Raw genomic sequence first — 5577 nt, forward strand, 5'->3', positions numbered from 1 at the left:
CTGTAAGCTTTTGTAATATAGCAGTGTAAATTGAAGAAAACCTGAAATTTCCTTTCTTAATGCCCACTAGTAGAAGGGGAAGCATTAGGCATAGACCTTTATTTTAAAAATAAAACAACAAAAATAGACCTCTCCTGTGGACTTTTAGTGAGTCCTGGACCTAGGATGAGACGATGAAGGAAATCAGACACAGGGGACTGTCATGTCCAGCATGGAGTGAATCTTTATTTTCTTAATGCTCTTTTATATACTACTTTAAGTGCAGCAAGTGTAACATCAAAGCATATCATATAATGACAGCATATATGATTGATTATTCTGCTTTCTTACTATTATCTATCTAGTTCAGACAGTAGGGTGCCAGGTGGTAAGTTCTCACACACATAATCTTATCGCCCCCTGGTTAGAGCCTGGGAATTTCTTGTTATTCTAAGACTGTGGAGATGTAGAGGCCTGACTCCACGCAGGTCACATTCCGGGCACTCAACACCAGGTCCTGTCACTCAGAGGTTTTCCTCCGAGACGCATGTTTCCACATGCCTTTGGGACTCAGGTTAAGGCCCTTCTGCTCGCTGCATGGGGTTTCTCCCAACACTCTCCCTATAGCAGGTGATAGGAACTTCAAAATAACTGCTGGAAACTCAAAAACCCTGAACATTTGTTCTAGTATATGACAATGGTTGGGATTGTCTAGGATAAGTGAGATTTGCTTCGTTGTCTTAGTACTAAGTCTCAAACACTCGCCATTTAGATTTCCTGTGATACCTGCAATGACATAATTGTTTTTGCATTCTGGAACTTTTACTTCGACTGATGGTTGGAACTTTGTCGGCTTGTTTTTCTTGAATAGCTCATTGAATGACCAACCTCACCCCATGCCACCCCAATTTTATGCCAAATAGCTTTAAGTCCCCTGAATAGTGCATTGGAGCATATGAATTACCTGGTGATGCGTTAAAATGAAGGTTTTAATTCACCATGGCTGTGATGGGGCTTGAGATTTGGCATTTCTAACAAGCCCTCAGTGCTGTTACAAGAATCATACTTTGTGTAGCAAGTCTAGAGATTTAGTGATGTGGTTTTAATAGTTACAGTTTTGAGTTCTATCCTTGTATATGTTTGTAACTATTTTCAAGCTTCATTAGTAAACCTGGAGTTGTTTTTATTCATTTGTCTTTAGTCACGTACAGTTCAAAATAAAGAAAAAGAAAATGGTAATAAAGGACTATAGAATACAGCAAAAATTTTGGAAGGAAGAGTAGTATGATTATACCTGAGAGAATATAAAAAAATAATGGCAAGGTACACAAAATTCCTAACAAAGAGCTGGAAGCAACTAGGGGAAAATATTTTCAAATCTAAAAAAAAAAAAAAAAAAAAAGTCTTGGCACTCTAGAAAATAAAATAATAAAGCTAGAAAATTCATTTAACCCTGAGATACAAGACTCCCTGTTTATCTGCTATATTTCTCTTGGTAGTCTAGGAAATACTTTTGAAGTATTTATTACACCCCCCAAATGCTAGAACAACAGCATTTATGCTGCCAACCTGGTGTCAGGGGAAAAAAAAATCCAAGCTCTTACTAATTGAGAAATGCTACCTCTTATATCTGTGTCCCTAACATCGTGATCATCCAAGTTTCAGTTGCTAAAAGAGGGAATTTTCAACTTCACTGTTTGTTAGAGGTGCAGCCCTGTCGTGTCATTTATTTCTCTCATCAAGATTTAAGGGAAGAGAGCATCATTTTGCTCCAGAGCACCTTCTAGATTCCCAGGGAAATGCTACTAAGAGAAAAAAGATCCTGGGAAATGCTGCTAAGGGAAAAAAAATCTTGAGGAAAAGCAGTTTAATATCTGAGGACTAAGATATTAGGCAAACTCAGCATCCACTAATCAGACTGGCATGGAGCTGGGAACGGGTCTTCCAAAGCACAGTGAGTGACATTGACAGAATAACTGACAGGGCTCCTAGAGCCACTCAGCACAAAGCCCACTCACCTGAATTCCCAAACACTTCCCTTTTGTCACCCCTCCTGATAGTGGGGCACAGTACCCCATCCGCACTCAGCAGTCTCCTTCAGACAAGCATTGTCCTTGAGGAAATTTGGACGGTCTCCAGGGTGCAGTGTGGTGGGTAGGTCCTGGCTTTTTGAGATCAGGACATGAGAAATGGAGATCAAAGGCATAGGATAGCAGGCGGAAGTGCCTCCAAAATCAGATTCCCTAGGAACCGGAGGATACCCTATTTGTATATGGAAAGGAATTTGGACTCTGGCTTTGAGTTACTTTTGATTAGGAGGTATGGACTTTCTATCTTGTTATTTTACAAATAAAGAAATAGAGGGGAAAGAAGTGTAACATGAATAAAAAATAAAAGAAAAATTATTCAAAATTCAGTTGCTAGGAAATTAGCATTTCTGCCAAGATCTGACCTTGTAAAGCCTTCCTTGTGGGTGTTTCCGTAGTGTAGTGGTTATCACATTCGCCTAACACGCGAAAGGTCCCCGGTTCGAAACCGGGCGGAAACAACACCCTGTGGTGATGTTTTGTTTTATTTTTTTAACTCCATATTACAAATATCTGTGTTTCTGCAAATGCCTATACACTGTAATAAGGTTCCCAACTTGGAAATGAAAGTTTTCCAAGGTGTCTTATGAGGAAAATCACTGAAATCTACATCTTCACCTCACCTTGCCTGTCACAGAATGTTGGAGCGGTTCATTCTGCAAAGCATTTCTAAGAAAAATCGGACTCCCTGAAATTGGCCAAGTTTTTAAAATTAGATCCTTCCTACTGTACTTTAGGAATTCTTTATGAAGTCATCTGGATCCAAAACCTTTTAAGAAAACTCTATCACGAATATAGGCTGGAGAATCTCAATGGAGATTTTTGATGGAAAAGGTGTTCAATGGTTATGAAATCTAGAATATCGATCTTTCTTACTTGTAGTGCTTGTGCCCCGTCTAAGAGATATTTGCCAACCTCAAAGACATGAAGTATTTTTCCAAAGTTTCAACAGGCACACATCAATAGATAAATAAACGCAGACAAATAGGTGGTACACAGCGTGATGTCATATCCATCACCAACAAACTTATTTTTTCCTTGCCAGAATTATTTTCAAAACAGGATTTGTGTGTGGAGGAGGTGGAATGGCATGGAGCAGAGGGCGGAGGAAATTATAAGAAAAGTGACCTCTCTCCGGGAACTGCAGGGAGGTCTCTGTCCTGCAGACACGATGCTGAACCCGACTCTCCCTTTTTCTGCTGGTCCCGCGGTCCGCAAGGAACCCCCCCGCCCAGCCCCCCGCAGTCCCTCCGGGCACTCAGTCTACAGTTGACCTGAACCTGCGTGTCTCGCCCCGGGGTCTCCAGCGGTGAACACCTAGGCGGCCTTTCCCGCTAGCCCGGGGGCGCGCGATCCCCTGGAGCTGGAACGGGCCGTCCAGCCCAGGCCTCCCGAGCCGGGCAGCCTCTCGCTGCCAGGAGTTGTCAGGAGCGTGGGTGCAACAACCGGTTGTGTTTAGGCACGAACAGGCGGGGCTGGGAGTGGATGGGGTTCGGGTGGGTTTACTTGGGTGTCTGATCAGAGACTGTTCATAGGACAGACATACACGAAATCCGGAGCGGGGCCTTTGCAGGTGGGGTGTCAGCTGCTGCTCTGGGACATTTCCAGGGACTCAGCTTGCCGCTCAGTTCGAGGTTGCGCGCCCAGCTGGCGAGATGGGCCGGCGGCAGCCAGCGCGCGGCCTCTGAGTGCGAACCATGCCCAGCGAGCTTTTGCTGTTCAGACAGACCTTTACTAATAGCACCTCTGTCTCTGAACATCAAAGATTCTTCTTGCGAAGCAGACTTACATTTTGGGTTATCTTTCGTTTAGTTTGTAAACCAAAATAAATAAGTAATCAAGAGACCTTGTCTATTTTAAATTTATTTGGTTAATAAGTCAGTTCCTAAATTCCAACATTCTATGTCAAATAGGATTCGTGGAATGTGGGTGCTTTTATTGGATTCTTGCCTCTTTTGGCCTTTATTGTTTGTTTTTGCATGCTTTTGTCTGCTGCATGATTTATCACACAATTTTGCCACAAGTATTCCCCTTAGTGAGTTATTAACAGCCCTGTTAATACTAGGAGGGGAAAATGTGATTCTTAAAATGAAATACATTTTCAAACCAAATAAATGTACTCTGTTTTATGACATTTCATTTAATTATACGGAGCACCCGTTACTAATTCATGCACGCATCATGACTGCATGATAAGAAAATATAATGAAGGTAGAAGTGGCAGATAACAGACTGCAAACATTAGTAAAAGAGCTCCCAAGTATCTATTACTAATAAAAAGTATATATAAACAAAAATTACTTTAAATGAATGACGTTTCTGTCAAATATGTAACGTAAAGGCTGTTTGCTTATTATTTTAAATGTAGGCACTTAAAGCAAAGGTGTTTTATGTAAACTAATTCTAAAGTTTATGATTTTGCCAGCAGTTTGTTGGTTCTCTTTTTAACCATCATGCTTGAATAACTTGGGAAGCCTCACTTTTATATGTCATAATTAAGAAGCACTTTAGAGGTGGGCCAGTGATGCAAAGGATAACGCATCTGACTACAAATCAGAAGGCTCTAGGTTCAACTCCTGGCTGGCTTGTTTCTTTTGCCTTATTTTTTTTTTTAAGTTACTAAATTAAAATTTTTTTTTTCTTTATCATTGAGCCCACCCTATTCTAAGTCTTTCAGAGTAAAAAGAGCCCTTCCTCACTTTTTCTCTTTTAAATTGATGTGGGAAACGATCCCTAGTTCATTCAGATTCTAATTACTGTAAAATCCTCCCTTAACTTTGTTGTTGCTATCCCACGGTGCACAACTGACTTGTGCTAAACTCAGCATCAGGCTTCGGAGTCATGATCAAAGGAAAGTCTGAAGAACAGCGTCCTGCAGGAGAGTAGATTCTGAAGGATCCCCGACTGGGGCCGGTGGCGTGGAAAGCAGAGGGAGGCTAACTTAGCCTTGACGCCACGGAAAACCCAAGGACCTTTGGAATTCGTGGGAATAGGAAGTTGTAGAGGAGCTGGGCAAAATCAAGATCAGGCGGAGGGAAAACGCAAATAAAATCAAATGAGTTTCTTAAATTCACGCTTTTCATTTTAGGGAAGTTTATTGAGGTTCGCAAATGTGCGTACACCGAGCCACCCCTCCAGTCACCTTGTGTTCGCGTCTTTCATCTGTATCCCGACCCTGAACCCGGAGCTTGAAGTGTCTGAAATGGGGTAAGACTCAACAATAGAGTGGGATTACACTTGTATACATTTTGTACATTTTAAAAACACTCAAAAATGCGATAAATTAAAATTTTAATTAAAATTTTCAGATGTGTACAAAAGGAACAAATGGTAATAAACCACCATGTACCGTGTTCGGTGTTCTCAGAATTTCACCTTTTCTTCCATGCATTCTGCACCACTTCTGTGTTGTTTTTAATGTTTCTAGAATTATTTTTACAGGTAAAATGTACATTATCAAAAATGCATAAATCTCAACAATTTGGAAAGCATGCATACACCCATGTAACCC

At 41.1% G+C, this 5577-nt stretch overlaps 1 non-coding gene across 1 annotated transcript; it reads left to right on the top strand.

Moving 5' to 3' along the window:
* Positions 1-2454: 2454 nt before the first annotated feature.
* TRNAV-AAC (transfer RNA valine (anticodon AAC)) lies at positions 2455-2527 on the top strand. The gene has a single exon. It is a non-coding gene; the product is annotated as a tRNA-Val (tRNA).
* Positions 2528-5577: the final 3050 nt, after the last annotated feature.

The sequence above is a fragment of the Talpa occidentalis genome, unplaced genomic scaffold (genome assembly GCF_014898055.3).
Source record: "Talpa occidentalis isolate TD23 unplaced genomic scaffold, MPIMG_talOcc4v2.1 talOcc4.2, whole genome shotgun sequence".
In the NCBI taxonomy this organism is placed as follows: Eukaryota; Metazoa; Chordata; class Mammalia; order Eulipotyphla; family Talpidae; genus Talpa; species Talpa occidentalis.